Genomic DNA, 18184 nt, shown 5'->3' with positions numbered 1-18184 from the left:
AGTATTTATAAACATAATTACATAATATACATGCACAGGAGTTTATATAAATCCCTATATATAGACACATCTATCCCTATGTGTATTTATATGCACACATAGCTCTCTCCTCTCTATATATGTATGCACACACATACTCATAAACACACATGTATTATATATCACAGCATGAACCAGACACACAGACGGAGAGAACACAAGGCTGAGAACACCTGTTTTGAACTAGAAGAACAATAAAATGATTTTAAGTGTTTTCAAGACTTATTATATAAAGTATTTAATCAAGACAATGAATTATAGAAGGAATATATACATTAATAAAACAAAATAAGGAATGTAGAAAAAGTACATAGAAATCATAAAAATATGCAATTTGGTGAAGGAAGGATATACATTTCAGCAAGTCTGCTATATTGGACATCTATTGTAAAAATTAACTCTAAATGGGTTACTGATTTCAATGCAAAGTGTAAACTAGAAAGCATTACAAAAACAGACACTGTAAAATCATTGAATCCTATGGAAAAGAAAAAATACTCTAGATCACATCAAAAATATACCCAATAAAAAAATAGGAAAAATGTCACAAATTAAGACCTTTTTTCTCTGCAAAAGGCTACAAAACAGATAATACGACAATCTATGAACATGAAGAAAACATTACAAACCTTATATCTGACAAAGGAGTAGTATTTACCATAAATAAAACATCTCAAAGTCTCTTTTTATTGAAAAGAGAATAAAGTAACAACAAACACAGAAAAAGAATTCATTACAGAAACTCAAATTTAAAACAAAAATTGATATCACCACATACTCTGTCAGAATGTCTGAAATAAAAATTAGTGATAATATGACATGATTAATTACTGATAAATTAGTGAGGATACTAGCTGTATTTATTGGAAAGGAAAATGCTACAGTCATTGCAAAAGTGTGTAGACATTTCTAACAAATGTAAACATAAGCTTACAACATGACTCAGTCACTGTATGCTTGGGCATTTATCAAAGAAATATGAACATTTATTTTCCTACAAAACCTATATGCAAATATTGTAGTAACATTTATAATCACCCCAAACTGGAAACAATGCACATATTTTCAGTAGAAGATTAAACAAATTGCAGTATTTCTATGCCATGGAAATTATTTACCAGTAAAAAGGGAAACATTGATTCAATTTATAACTTGCACAATTTTCAATGGCATAATGCTGAGCAAAAAAAACAATAATTTCAAAAGATTTCTCTGTTGGTCAACTTTATAACAATATAAAAAAATGGCTAGTCTGAATAATGTAAAAGAAAAAGTTTTTTTAAACTCAGAATTTTAGAAGCTTTCAGCCCTTGATTATTTGTTTCCCATGTCTTTGGACCTAAGGTGTCATACCAGGACTAGAATGCATAGGAGAGCAAATTTGCCCACATTGTGGGTTGGGAGAGGGAGAAAGAAACTAGAATGACACAGTCCCCTTCCATGGAACATCTCCAATGACTTGGAGTCCTCTCACACAGCTTCACCTTCAACAGCATCAAACCTATAAAGAATTTATAGATTACTGGCAAAGGCCAGACTTGGAATACATATAACATTTTAATATGTGGCTCACTCTGTTAAGGAGGTCTCAGATAAATATTTAACATGGGTTGGTTTTTCTCTTTATAATATGTTTTTTATTGTAAAAATACTATACAGAGGGGTTACAGTTATATGAACAAGGTAATGAGTACATTTCCTGTCAATCATTGTTACCTCCTTTGTTTTTCCCCTACCCTTCCTTCCCTCCCACCTCCACAACTACACTCCCCTCCTCCCCCCACCTAAATTGTAAAGTTCAGTTTAAGTAGGTTTTTTTATTGATTGATTGTTTAGAGCACAGATATTGCAAAATAAATAATAAATCACCCAAACTAAAACTTTCAGGAATTCCAGTCTCTAAATATATACATTGTTGTTGTAATGGCATCTGACTAAAGAGGAAAATGATTTTTTCCTAAACAAAAAGAAAACGGATACTGGAGGAATTAATTAGATTTTCACATAAAGAACATATTTGTAAGCTTAATCTATCTACCTATATGAAAATGCATACCTTTCCACACATCCTTATTAAGTGTTATACCAACTGTAGAAGAGATGAATGAAGGACAGAGCATAAATATTTTGCAATATAATAGAGTATGGTAACAATATGGTGTAAAAAGTTATTATATTGCCTGCAATCCTAGCAATTCAAGAGGCTGATATCTGAGAATTATGGTTCAAAGCCAGCCTGGCCAAGACAATCTATGACGCTCTTATTGCCAATTAACCAGCAAAAAGCCAGGAATAATATCTGTGATTCAACTAACAGAGTGCCAGCCTAGAGCGAAAAAGCTCAGGTATGGTATCCAGGTTCTGAGTTCAAGAACCAGAACTGGCAGGAAAAGGAGATAGATAATAGCTTGACAGTGAAACCGATAATGAGATATTTACAGATTTTAATGTACCTTCACATCTTATTTTAAAATTATTAATAGGAAAGGATAATTATTTGGTGATTGTGAAGCATCCTATTGACTTACTCTCAAAATGTGTTCATATAAAAGATTTCTTTGAGCCAGGCCCTGGTGGCTCTTGCCTACAATACTAGCTACTCATGAGGCTGAGATCTGAGGATCATGTTTCAAAGCCAGCCCAGGCAAGAAAGACTGTGAGACTCTTATCTCCAAAAAAACACCTGAAAACCAAAAGTGGTGCTGTAGCTCAAGTGGTAGAGTGGTAGCCTTGAGCAGATGAGCTCAGGGACAGTGCCCAGGCCCAGAGTTCAAGCCCCATGACCAATAAAAAAAGAAAAAAGGAAAGAAAAGAAAATATTTCTTTGCAATAGTTAAAACTTATCTGTGTGTTTTATTTCATTGGGGAGTAAAATAAAACTACCACATTACTTCTGAAAATATAAGTAATGATACACTAATTATGTTGCTTTAGGATCTGATCCTGACTTCCATGGATCGAGATTGTAAAGACGTTCAGAAGTTACATTTGTGTGGGGAGAACCAATTCACATCATCAATTTCGCAAGAGATGGGAGTGTTCAGAAGTTACATTTGTGTGGGGAGAGCCAATTCACACGATCAAATTCTTAAGAGATGGTAGTGTATGCACATCATAATGCAAAATTGATGGATTTCAAAAATATACAGTGTCATTTGGTATTAATTAACTGTCATTGTGTGTGCCACAAGAATGCCTATCTTATTCCCTAGGTTCTTTAACACACAGGTAACATCCTGAAAATTGCATTTGGACAGAGTATCATGATTACATGAAGTTTGTAGATGCTATCTGATCAATAATAAGGGACAAGGAAGAAAGTATTAAGAAAAATATTAAGAAAATATTAACAATAAATAATATTCAAATGGCTAGATGTTTCAGAAGAGCCAAGCATTTCCATTTCTAGATGTTTTAAGTAGAACAGATAGCTACAGCAAAATAATTTTAAACTGGGCCTACTCCCCTGTTAAAAATCCCCCCTTTCATTTTCCTTTGAGAGACAATGTTGTCAGATCCTTGTTCTCTTTCTGCTTCCGAATTCTATTCTGTTTTCTGAGTTAAAAGGAAAGAGGCCAGAAAAGTTAATGTCAGTGAGCCCAATGAGGTTGATAATAATGTCTGAGAGATTGGACACAGCTAATTTGGACCTTATTGTTCTTGGGGCCACCACCCAAATAATGCCGGCTCTTTTGAAGCTTGCTCTGAAATTATCCAGAAGATGAGGAATTTAGCTAGCACTTGCTAGGTTTAGTTCATTCACACATTAAACTCCTTTTCATTCCTTCCGAAATCCCAATGAGGCTCCTAGACATTAAAGCAATCCATCCTTTGCTTTCTGATGGAGTGCAGCTATCGGGGTCTCCTACCAACCAGGTTTTAGGAGGCAAGGAAAAAAAAATTCCTCCTTTCCTTCAAACAAATAAGAACATCTGGGAATAGCAGCTGAGTTCTGACAAGAAAAATGGTATCACAGAAGTATTGTTCTTTTGACCCATTTCCAGCCAGTTAGTATCCTGTAAATAATAGTTGTTTATCACCTCAGTGACACTCAGGGACAAAGCTTGGTGTCGTTAATTAATATCACTGCAGGCGTTCTCTAAGCTCTATTCTCCGCAATTGATGTTGGCTGGGGGCAGAAAGCAACATCTGCTAGGAAATATTTATTCAATAGGTTTCTAGAACCCGCCGTTACAGTCCTTTCCCTCAAAAATGGGACTCTGCAATAACATAAATCATGCCCAGGTTGTGACACGAGCTTGTACAATTGCTCCTACTCCCAAAATAACAGTAGCCTTATTATTAGAACCAGCTTCAAATGGGAAAGCGAGAGATAGACTCTTTCTTCCCTGTAATGCTCATACCTTCCCAAAATGCATTTGGCCTCCTGGATCCTTTACACCTCGCAACAGACATCAAATAGGGTTCAAATGTGCAGCAGCCTAGCATATCTGTTGTGTTCACTGTCTCTAAAAAGCAAAGGTATTTTTTTTAATTAATTATATAAATAAATTAAAGAAATTCTATAATCAGAATGTATGCTAAGTAATTCATTTCCCCTCAGTATTTTAGTCATTTTCTTCTCTGCTGCAGTCTACTCTAATAAATTCCAGCTATGAATAGTATATGCTGTTCTCCAATTAATTATTTATGCTGATTAAACATCGCCCTTACAGAGCCCTTCTGAGACTGCAAGTTGAACATACCTTTCAGCTTTGGCACAGAGATTCACTTGCGGTCACAGAAGGTTTTGTTGGTAGAAATTATTCTAGACTTAAAAGAAAATAAACCATTAAATACTTCCCAATCCATTTTCTCAGTCTGGAAATACCATTCCTCTTTACTGTGCTTTCACTATCTAGAAAACAGCTTGATATTTCTCACAAAGGACATAACCAACTAAATCTTGTGAATAGATTACATACTACAGCTATGCACAAACATGTTTCGTTCAGGACCCAAGGAATTCATGGTTCAAGCCAGGGACCTGTGGTTCACTACTTTTATTCTAACGACTCAAGAGGCCGAGATCTGAGAATTGCCTTCAGAAGGTAGCCTGGTCAGGAAAGTCCATAAATGTCTGAAGTCAATACACTAGTACTCCGTGTGATTAAGAGAGTCTGAAACTAGACTTCATTAGCCTTGTGGTGAGTGGATTACCTGGGAAAAGGGAAATAAAAAACAAATACTAATATCAACAAAATTCAAACGCTGCCCAATGATATCACACACCTGAAAGATTTTCTTTCTTGCTATTCTTTCCAACGTATTTATAATGCAGCATGTGATTTTTGTGTTTGTTTGATGGGAGGGGAAAATCAAAGCTTGATAGGAAATGTACTCATTACTTTGCTCATGTAACTGTAACCCCTCTGTACAGTATTTTTACAATAAAAAACATATTTGAAATATAAAGATAAAAATAAATTAAAAAAAAGATTTTGAGAGGTAGAGCATGAATGGGGCATGTTTGAGAACAAGATCTTATTTCCAACTAACCAAATAAACAAACAAAGAAACCCACCACTTTATTATAAGCATGGACTGCTGAAGGAAAAATATAAAGGATATTTGTCCTGTTATCTGAAATCCAATAAAAGCTACACGATAAGTGGAAGCTAAGTATTGTATTAAAATATGCAATTTGGTTTTCTATGTTTCAAATTTTCTTAATTTAAACCACAATTAAAGAACAGATAACCCATTCATTTCAGAATTTCTAGGTGATCTCTATAATTTCTTTAATCAATTTAGGACATCAAATCAATGTTATGATTAAATTGACAAATCTAAGAGGCAGAACAAGTGGAGAAGCAGTTTGTTTACAAGCAATGAAAATACTCTTTTGTTAAGCATGGTCTGTTTTTACATGAAGGGTAATTTTAAGAGAACCTTTTTCTGAAGGATCTGTCCCAAATATATATATATATATATATATATATATACACATATATATACATATATACATATATACATCATATACTCATATAATGTGTATATATATATTTGATTTCTTTGTACTCTAGGTGGAGCACTTCATCTTCTTCTTTACATTTTGTTTCAAAACTGAATTAGAATAATAAAAGTAAAATTAAATTTTAAAAGATAAAGTTAAGCAAGAGTGCAAGGCCCTGATTTCATGCCTCAGTACCAACACAATATAAACAAACAGAAAAATTCTATTTCTGAATATATTATATTTCATGAGGAATACTTCAGGCTGATTAATAATAAATTCCAATACTTTTAATGTAAAAAAAAAAGACTGAGTTGAAGTCAAAGAGAATATGGAAAAATCCTTTCTTTAGCAGGCTTTGTGGATGTTCAGAAAATAAAAAAACATTTCAACTATCATGGATAAGAATGGCGCCTACTATCCACACAGCCATGTTTGGGTTTTTTAATGATTAAATTTCCAAAGCACTCCTAGCTTTATGGTTTCAAGTTCATGGCATAAGGAATAAATGTGTTGCTGAGTTGCTTCTTATTTAAAGTAGTCCAAGGATATTTCTTAAAAATACTTTTAAAAAAATACAAGCAAGAACAGAGATTGAAATTGGCGACATTGTCCTCATTAGTCATGTGGGTGGTATATGTTGGTGCCAGCGGTAAAGCCCACCTAAGCCTAAATCTAACATCAAGGTTGAATGTTCCTGGAGCAATGATTTCCACTGGTTTTGTAGTATATTCCTTCTTTCTTTATATTGTAAACTGGACTTATGTATTCTGTAAATTCCCAATAAGATACTATTTCATTTTTCCTAATAATATGAATTTTTAAAGCCAGAGTATAGATATTTTATTTTTTTCATTTTCAGGCAAACTAATAATATATAAATAAATATTGTTTTAAATTTTAAACTATATAGATTGCCTGATTAATGGTCCATTTTACTAGACACATAAAAAAGGCCTAAAAAATTTCCTGTGGCTATTCTCTCAAAATAACCTAGGATTTATAGGACTTACAAACAATTATTAATGCTTAGATTAAACTTTACAGCTCTTGTGTGTTTGTTCTGCAAGAATAATTCATTTCTTAAATATAAAAGTGAGATGGAAAGTTTCCCTGGTGCATTTTTTTTGTGTTCCAGGGAATAGGCCCATTGCACATGCAGTAAATTACCGTGGTAAGTACTGGGATTTATTCAAGTTAGCTACATAAAATGCACCATCATTCCTTAGCAAATAAGACTATCTGCAGCAAAGTAGCGATAATCAGTATACTTTTCTCCCTGAGGTAAAATACCCACGAGACTGAGAAAGGAAAGTTCTGTCTCCAGCTTTAAAAGAAGTGAGGGTTTTTCTTGTTTCCTGAAAGAAAGCTTGAGAATGTATTAGTTTCATGTAAGGTATTCCCCCAACAATACTTTTTAAATAAATTGTTTTATATTGAAAAAATTGAATACCTGGTCCTCAGGACATTGACACTCACTCTTTGGGTGAAGACAATCATGTCATAGACTTGACAGTAATGTAACTGTTTTCTTCCTTGCCTCTGTGTCTCTGGTCCTACTAGACAATGGGAGACAACCCTAGGCAAAAAATGTATCTTGTTCATCTTTATTTCTCTAGTGTCTGAAGAAGGTATTCATTAAATATTTACTGAATGGATGGATACACAAAGGACAGAAGGGTGAATAAAAGTAAAACCATCCAGAGATAATCCAGGTTTCAACCAGGGAATAGTTATTTTTATAGATGTAGCTGCACATGTTTTTAAACGCGGATAAAAATGACTCCCAAAGTGATTTAAAACATACACCTAAAACAAATTCCTGCTGTTTCTACTGCCAAAGAAAAAGATTTATTTGAGGAAAGGCAATATAAAACAATCGTTCTAAATTCCACTACAAATAACAATAATCATTCACAATAGTCGAGGGTCTCCATTCACCTGTGACGTATTAATGGTATTAAAACATTTATATGTATTTATTTATAATACCTTCTTAACATATATTTTAAGAAGGTTTATTTGAAATATACCTCCTTAAAGTATGCTACTATTTAAAAAACCTGAGATTAGATAATTTAAGAAACTCTAAGAAACTTATTTCTTACAGTTCTGAAGATTATGAAGTCCCAGACTGAGTTGGTACGGGAATTCATAGCGGGGCACTGGTGGCTCATGCCTGTAATCCTAGCTACTCGGGAGGCTGAGATCTGAGGATAGCGGTTCAAAGCCAGCCTGGGCAAGAAAGTCCATAAGACTCTTATCTCCAATAAACCACTCAGAAAATAGGAAGTGGTGCTGTGGCTCTAGTGGAAGAGCACTCACCTTGAGCTGAAGAGTTGAGGGACAGCCCTCAGGCCCAGTGTTCAAGCCCCACAACTCTCTCTCTCTCACACACACACACACACACACACACACACACACACACACACTTAATTGTTGGAATTATTATTTTAATGTACATGATATTAGCAAACAAAAAAAGCAAAAGCAAAGCAGAAAATATGGCCCTGTATGATGATTGAATTTAGCCAGTGATGTTTTCAAAATTATTTCTTTTTTTAATTTTATTTTATTGTAAAGATGCTGTACAGAGGTCAAAATTAGTTCTGCAGTTTAGTATGTTGGTTACATTTGAAGAAATAAAACAATGCAATTACTTATTTTGCAAACTTTTTTTCTGTATTTCCATTTCAAATGGCAAGAGTTCAATATTTTCTCAGTGAAACACTATAAATGAAAGCTCTTTCAGTCACTCAGAAGCACTAGTAGAATTTTAGTTATACAGATGATAGTTTTTGAAAATAAAGTATCAAAAGGAAAAAATCATGAGGAATCTTGAGAGTTACTTTCGTCTTTCACAGCTACACCAAAGTAACAGATTTCTGAAATATAAGCAGGTGAAGGGTAATCTCTGAGACCTTTGGCCACCTCCTAAAATGAAGAAAGGTTGCATACATTTTGTCTTGCTGCTATGAATAATGAAAAGCCATGGGATTCCTTGTAGCAGTTCTGGAATAATTATGAAATGGCTGATTAAATTCAAAGTTAGTATGGAAATCTGTTCCTTTAAAACTCTTCCATAATCTATCTCAGGAGAGAGATAATTCTATCAAATTTGAATTAATCCGTAGATAATGATGAGACTATTACCTACCATTATTTGTCCATATGCAGGAAATGAATACTGTGTGCATTCTCAAATTACACATGAAAGTAACTCAGGACCAGACTACAGAAGAGATTATTTGTAAACAGTATGAGTTACGACAGTCACCACAAGAAAAGGATTAATCATCTTTCAACACTTGACTGGACCTAACAATAAAAATCCATCCACAGATCATTCTTTGGAGAGAATTTTTTCTAAATGCAAGTCACATAAAGTTCCTTTCATAGCCCCAATAAAACATTTAAAAAATGACCCTTTCTGGTATTATTATAAAGTATAATCAGGCCTCACATTATCATCCTTACTGAAGCACATAGTAGAATTAATTGTTCTTCATTTCAAAGCACAAATAGCCTTTTTATCCGGAAACCTAAATCAAAGCATTCCAAAAAGTTCCCAGTTTGAATCTTTAGGCATTTTATCAGGAGCCAGTATGTAAGCACTTACTCGTTTTATCTTCCGATGATGTCTTGTTTCTATTCTTTCAGCTATGAAACCACACATGTACCACACATAAAGAGGAGCCACATAAGTGCAGGGTTCTGATCTTTAGGACACTGTACCTTGTTCAAAAGTGCATGCAAACATGATCAGACAACTTTAGAATAACTGAATTAAGTTGGGTTTCTTCATTCCTAAAAGTATGATAAAATATACATAACCAGATGTACTAATGAAAGTGCTTTTGCATATGCAGTTCAGTAGCACTGAGTACCTTCATACTGTTCTGTAGCTGGTCTCTTGAGGTATTTTCTGTCACACAACTTGCCATTCTGCCTTCATCTTTCCTCTTGGTAATGGAGTTCGCCAGGTCTGTGAATCTGACTAATCCAGGTTCTTCACAGAACGGAAATCACATAGTACTTGTCCTATTTGTGACTGGCTGTTTCCCTTAGCAATAATGGCGTCAACATTCACCCTCTTGTAAAACTAATAATATATGTATATATCCTACATTTTCTTTATTCATTCATCAAAGGTCACTTGTGTGGCCACATGGTTTTGCAGTAATGTTGTACATAATGTGTCCATGAATATAAGTGGACAAGTATTTCTTTGAGAACCCGCTTTAAATCCTCTTGGATATACATCCCAGGAGTGGATTTGCTGGTTCCTGTGATGAGTCCTGTTTGAAAATGGCCATGTTCCTTTCCACCATGCTTGTGCTGTTTCATATTTGCACCATTAACAAGAGGGCACAAGTTCCAATATTCTGTGTTTGCTGATGAAACATAGAAAAGAAAAACCTTCTTGCTTTCTTTTTTTAAAAATAAGAATTAGGAGTTTGAACTGACAACTTTAAGTTTGTTTATTTTTAAGTTAGGAAATCCACATTTATGAATTTTCATGTGATGGTTCTAGTATACCTGTTAGAGATAAATTTTGGGCTTTTCCCCTTTCTAGATCAGAAGATTGCTAAAATTGAAGATAAAGAAAATGAAAATTTTCTTTTTGTTTTTGCTGAGTTCTATGATAAGCCTATTTTCAATTTTTTAAGAAACATTCACATTGTTTTCCATAATAGTTCCATCATTTTACCTTCCTAACAATGCAACAAACAAGATAGAGGACAGTTTTTGTCAAAACCTCACCTAACATTTTTCACACAGTACGCCCTGGGAAGCTGGGTATGGTGGCACACACCTGTAATCTCATCTCCCAAGAGGTGTGGGCAAGAAGACCATAAATTTTAGGCCAGTCTAAGTTACATAATGAGACTCTCAAAGAAACTAAGGAACAAAATAAAAAGTATGATCTTGTAATATTTAAATAAATGAGACGAAATATTTTAGCCCCACTACCACAGTTTTTAAATTCAAGGTGAATCTCAAGATTCTTAAGGATCTAGGGCACAACACTGCAAGGTTGTTACTCAACTGTCATCTGCAAAAGGCCCATTGTACCACTTGGTTATTGTGGAGAATAAATTTGTGTGAAGTGTAAAGAGTTGCCCATTATCAATTTGATAAGTGTTAGCTGAGGTACATATTAACATCAGTCTGTTTTGTAAAACCCAATCAGTAAATAAGTATTATTAAACATTTAGCATTGTTTTCAGCTCGGTGTCAAATGTTGTCATACTGAAATTAACAATCCCCACAGTAGCGATAGTTTAATTTGAAAGAAATGAAACATAAAGGATAGTACAGGGGGAAGTGATAATCCCTCCCTATGAAGCTGTCTTCCCTTAGCACCCTAATGACATAATTCTTATTTTTCATATATCTGCCTGGTTCTCCCTCCTCCCACACATTCATGAATGGGCTTGACCTCTGTCAGATAACCTTGGTTTGCTTGCATGCTCTCTCATTTGTTGACTTTACCTACTCTCATTTCTCAGGCAATGATGAAGCTAGCACATCCCCTTTCCATACTGATGGCTTAGTCTAAAGCAATGAACTATGAGGGCCATTTCATAAGCAAATATAAACCAGTATGCACTGCAATTGTTGTTATTGCTGCTTGTTATACAGACAAAATTCTTAATCACATCTTTATCTACAGAATAAAACTCCAAAATGTTTGCCTGGGATAGAGACCATTCACAATAGGCGTATGTGTTTGAAATTTTATTTTTTTTAAAGTTTGGATCATTTTAAAGTTTATGCTTTTTTAAATTATTTAGTTTTTTTGAATGAAATCTGATATATATATATATATATATATATATATATATATATATATATGAATTCTATGTTTCCATCAGAAAGAATGACACTGCCCCACTTGTAAGGAAACGGAAGGACTTGGAAAAACTCATATTAAGTGAAGTCAGCCAGACCCAAAGAAACATAGGTCCCACGGTCTCCCTTATTTGTAATAAATAGTGTAAAGATCTAGGATAATCTTATCAGATGAGTAGAATAGCTCTAAGACATGGACACAAGAGGTTTTTCTTTGTTTTTGTTCTCAATGTACTATGTGATTTCTTTTTCTTTTGTGTCCCTCCCCCCATGGTTTATCCCCTGTTGTCACTGCATTCGATTTTGTTATTGGGTATTGTATATATGGGTTTTTTTGTTTATTTTTTTGTGAAAATATCATACAGAGGGGTTGCAATTACATGAGCAAGGTAATGAGTACATTTCATATCAAGCATTGTTGCCTCCTCCTGTTTCCCCTTCCCATCCTTTCCCATCTCCTCTCCACACCCCGCTTCCCCCCACTCTCCTGCTGCCTCCCCCCTCCAACCCCTGTGCCAAAGTTGGGAAGTTCATTTTACGACATAACGTCTTGTACATCTCATTTTGCAATGGGTCCACCTGTATCCCTATTTAATCGATTTGTTTTTTCCTTTCCCCTCCACAAATTATACCAACATCAAATACAGTGAAAACAGGGTGTCTACCGTGGGGGAGGGACATACAAAGCAAAAAAGAAATATATTATAAATATGTTAGAAACAATAGCAAGAAAGAAAAACCAGTTAAGTCCTTATCTTGGGGTTCATTTCCCTAACACCCACATATCTGACCGTTTCTGCTTGTCTCAGACATATACTAGTTATTGCAAATAAGGGAAACCATGGGGCCTATGTTTCTTTGGGCCTGGCTTACTTAGCTTAATATAATTTTTTCCAAGTCTTTCCATTTCCTAACAAAGGGCGCAATGTCATTCTTTCTGATGGAGGCATAGAATTCCATTGTGTATATATACCACATTTTCTTGATCCATTCATCTACTGAGGGGCATCTAGGTTGGTTCCATATCTTGGCTATGGTAAATAATGCTGCAATAGACATAGTTGTGCTGGTAGCTTTAGTATGGTCTTGTTTGTGATGATTCGGGTAAATGCCCAAAAGTGGGACTGCTGGGTCATAGGGGATCTCTACATGGAGTCTTTTGAGGAACCTCCCATACTACTTTCCAAAGTGGTTGAACAAGTTTACACTCCCACCAACAATGCAGTAAGGTTCCCTTCTGTCCACATCACCTCCAGCATCTGTTGTTATTAGAATTCTTGATTATAGCCATTCTAACTGGGCTGAGGTGGTATCTCGATGTTGTTTTGATTTGCATTTCTTTTTTGACTAGGGAGGTTGAGCATTTCTTCATGTGTCTGTTGGCCATCCCTTTTTCCTCTTCAGAGAAGTTTCTCTCTAAGTCTTTAGTCCACTTATTGGGCAGTTGTTTCTTTGAGGATTTGTTGTTGGGGGATTTAATTTTTGAGTCCCAGGTATATTTTAGATATGAGACCCTTGTCCATGGTATGGCTAGTGAAGATCTTCTCCCAATCCATGGGCTTTCTATTGATCTTGCCATGCAGAAGTTCTGCAATTTCATGCAATCCCAACCTTTCTTTGATTTGTTGTGTTTCTGGGTCTCTTTAGAAAATTTTGGCCTGTGCCAAGGAGACCTAGGGTTTCTCCTATTCTGTCCTGTAATGTTTTCAGGATGTCTGCTTTGACCCGAAGTCTTTGATCCATTTGGAGTTGATTCTGGTACAGGGTGATATATAAGGAGCTAACTTTCCTTTTCTACAAGGGATTAACCAATTTTGCCAGCACCATTTACTGAAGAGGCTGTCTTTCTTCCATTCTATTTATTTTAGCTTCCTTATCGAAGATTAGATGGCTATAGGTCTGTGGGTTCATTTCTGGGTTTTCAATTCTATTCCATTGGTCCTGACGTCTGTTCTTGTGCCAGTTCCAAGCTGTTTTGATTACTATGGCTTTATAGTAGAGTTTGAAATTAGGTATTGATATTCTTCCATCACTGTTGTTTCTGTTGAGGATCGTTTTTGCTATTCGGGGTCTTTTATTGTTCCATATGAATTTTTTGGATTGCCTCTTCTATTTCCTTGAAGAATGAGGTTGGAATATTGATAGGCATCCCATTGAATTTGTGGATAGCCTTAAGAAGTATTGGCATTTTCAACATCGTGAAAATGTAGCATGGGAGGTTTTGCCACTTTCTAAGTTCTGTTTTGATTTCCTTTTTCAGATTTTTAAGGTTTTCATCATAGAGGTCCTTCACTTCTTTGGTTAAGTTAATTCCTAGGTATTTTATTTTTTGTGGGGCTATTATGAATGGAACTGCTTTCCTGATTTGAGTCACGCTTTTCTCATTTTTGGCATTCAGAAAAACCACTGATTTTTGAGGGTTAATTTTATACCCTGCTACTTTGCCAAAATGTATATATTTCTTTGTTTGCTGGTTTATTTGCCTAGTTTTGCTGTAGCTAATGAGATCTAGCTACATGTCCATCCTCTATGAGTGTACAGTGCATCAAGCCTAATCATCTCAAAATTGCCTTTTCTTTATCTGTATGTGTTAAAGATCTATTCACAAAGTATGTTCCTGCTTGACTCAGCCAACCAGAAGGAATGAATTCCCAAAACAAACTTTGTTCAGATTCTCAGAACTATCTTTCTTCTACTTACGTTTGATTATACACTATACTGTGAGCCACAAGTAATTTGGGTTTCCCAAAATGAATGAATGAATAAATAAATAAATAAATAAGAGAGAAAGAAATACTCAAAGGGGAATATAACCAAATTTAACATATTATATATCAATATAATCACATTTTATATTATTTCATACAGAAATGAAGCCCATCATTTTGAGAAGTTAATAAACTCATAAAAATGAATTAACAGCTCAGAAATTCATGAACTAATGAATCCAACAAAACGTCAAGTTGTTTTAAAGGTGAAATTTAACTTTGTAATAGCATAGAGTATAACAGTCTACATTCAGGGCCTCAGTGAAGGCTATTCCACTATTAAAAAAAAAAACCAAGTAACTAGTGTTTCGGAAAAGTAAATATATGCTAAAGTGTGGATTTCTTGCACCACTAAAGACCCATCTGTCAAAGGCTTGCTCCTCAGCCCTTGGTGCTACTGAGAGTTGGAAGTCATTGATAAAGTGGGGCCTAGTGAAAGGAAGTTAGGTCACTGGAGGTGTAACCTACAAGGGGAAATTGTGACACCATCCTTCCTAGAGAGAGGAAGTGAGCATCTTCATCTACAGTATGCCCTGGCTATGATGTACTGTCTTACTAAAGGCCCCACAACAAGAGAGCCAACTGACCAGGGGGTGAAACAACCCAAACCGTAAGCCAAAATATGCTTTTGCTCTTTTTAGTTTGATTATTTCAGGTATTTTGTAACATCAATGGAAAGCTGACTTATATATATATATATATATATGCATGTTTAAACAGAAAATATATATACATGTTAAAATATTAGTATTTATTTTTATACAAAATAGGCCATTCTCATTAATGGATAACATGGATATATCATCTTACAGTCTTACAGTCTTGAACTTGTGACATTTTTTATTTTGTTTTGCTGAACTCAAGACCTTGAACTGCTCAGCTTTCTTGCTTGCACTTCTATCACTTGACCCATGAGTCTCACAGACCTTTCCTGATTTGAACCTCAATCCTATATGTCTAAGCCTCTTGAGTAGCTAGGATTATAAGCATGAGACATTGGCACGAAACTAATTCTAAAGTTCTTGTGTAGATCATAGGATTCCTCTTTTTAAGTTTCAACACTGTAGAAATTGGAAAAAACAATTCTAATTATTATTATTTTTAAATTTAAATTTTATTGCAAAGGTGATGTACAGAGGGGTTACATCATTTCTATTATTTCATCTACTAAAAATCTCAGTGAATATGCAGAGGAAACTCCATTCAAGAGAGATTGAAAAGTAGCTTTGGACCTTCACCTCCCCACCCCCAAACTCCTATGTAGCAAAAATAACCACTGTGGATATTCATTTATTTAAAATGCAGTAAGAAAGTCATTGACAAATTAAAAATATATTCAAGATCAAACCAAACAGATAAATCCCAGTCACTTCTAAAGAAAAGGATAAGGTCATTAGAAATGTATGCTGTGGATCCAAGTATATCACCTCTCATCATGGTTCTGCCAGTAAATAGTTGGATAACCTTGAACTGGTTTCTTAACTTCCTCCTCCAAAGGCCTCCCTGGCTCAGCACATTCCCATCTACACAGCAAATGCCATTAAAATGTTTCAACCTGTCCTCTGTCTTAGAACATTTAGGTTGTTTATGATATATTTGACAAATAAAGCTTTTAAATTTTTAATTAGTCAGATCTCTAAATCTCTTTTATCTGTTTGCCTTTTGGTATTACTTTCCATCTCTGTCCTTGGAATCTTCTTTTCCTGCCCCCTTCCTGGATAATTTTCTTTTGCCTGAGACTAGGAATCTTTATTTGTCCATCTAATTTTCTCAGAAGAAACTTTCAACACCTTTTTTGCTAGCAGAGTCACACATTTGCATTTTTTCAAATTAAAAGATATCAATCTCAAGATCTCTCTCACCCACACATGCACACCACACATCAACTTTGCTATTTGATTTCCCCATAGTTTAAATCACATATGAATTATATAAAGTAGCTCAAAGTCGAGAATAATAATCACATTAGGATATTTCTTCCTCGAGATATGTAAGAAGCAGCACTGACTATAAAGCAGGGAATAACTTTAAAATTCCATTACCCTGTCCAGGTTTACCAAGAGACTATGAACTGCTGCTCTTCAGGAAGGAACATCATCTAAACAATGAAGGGGATAATGGTATCGCTGCCTCTACTGACATTTTCCCCCTATCTTCTCACTGCCCTACTGTTAGCTTTTAACTTTAGAAGATTGGGATAGAATGCTATCAAATGACTTGAGTGACAGTCTCCTTTTGAGACTTTCATAATGATCTTTTAAACACTTATATTCCTCTCTTTCTTAGGCAAAGCTGTCATTTATTCTCATTTCTCTAGTTGTGCTTCTTATCAGTTGACTTTCTGATGAAAGAGTATTCAGTGTCTTGGGTATTTGCTATTTCTTTGATGCTTTGATTATTTCTTTGATTATTTTTTGTACCATTCTGAGGTTTGAGCTCAGGGCCTGTACACTGTTACTGAGCTCAAAGCTAATGCTCTATCACTTGAACCACAGTTCCACTTTCAGTTTTTCACAGTTTTTTGGAGATCAGAGTCTCATAGACTTTCCTACCCAAGCTGGCTTTATATGCTTTTTTCAAACAATTGTTCTTAATATTAAATTGTTTTTCACCAGTTTGGAAATAGCCAGCTCATAATATAATAGTTTTGAATTTAATTACTCAGATTCTGCATGCACATTATGTGTACATCCTAGCTGTGCCACTTCCACATGATTTGATCTTGTAAAGTCACTTCAGTGCCTCAATTCTCTCATCATGAAAGAGATCAAAACTTACCTGGTATGATTGTGGCAAACATGTTAATCCATGTCTAGTATACTAACTGCTTCAAAGATTGCCCTGCCTATAGTACATGATAAGTACTGGTGTTTATTATTAGCATGCATTCTCCTGGTTTTGTCACCTCAAAATACTCAACAAGCTAGAAGAAGTGTTAAGATACACATTTTAGAATATGCAAATATCTTCTATACTTTCAAGAAAGAACTCTTCAGTATAGAGTGATGCAGAGACTAGTGCCTGACTACATCTCTAGATGACTCTCTTGTGCTCTTTCGGCTATAAACCTACTGATCAGCAAGATGGCATCACCTGAATCTTGAGACCTAATTTTCACCAATATGGAAGTATCCAAACTTTATCAAATAATCCAAACATTTACTAGTTTTTTAATGGTAAAAGTGATGTACCAAGTGTTTACAGTTACATAAGTCAGGTAATGAGTATATTTCTTTTTGAACAGTATTACCCTCTCCCTCATTTTCTCTCAGTCTTTCTTTTCTAGACTGCCCCCACTCCACGTTGCATAGTTCATTTCCTTTTGAACATTGTCACCCACCTCTCTCATTGTCTGTCAGTTCTCCCCCTCCCAAATTCCCTTCTCCCGAAGTTGTGTAGTTCATTTCCAACATAGTTTCTAATGGGTTTCACTGCTGAATTGGTTTATCCTTTGTTCCACCACCTTCCCCTTCCTCTCTACAAATCAGATAAACCTATATACAAGACAAAGAGTGCAGAAATAAAAAAGAGCAACAAAAGGGAATAAACCAAATGCGAAAAAGAA

Source organism: Dipodomys spectabilis, unplaced genomic scaffold (genome assembly GCF_019054845.1).
Source record: "Dipodomys spectabilis isolate Male_0828 unplaced genomic scaffold, ASM1905484v1 ptg000024l, whole genome shotgun sequence".
Classification (NCBI taxonomy): domain Eukaryota; kingdom Metazoa; phylum Chordata; class Mammalia; order Rodentia; family Heteromyidae; genus Dipodomys; species Dipodomys spectabilis.
Note: the sequence above shows the minus strand (reverse complement) of the source record.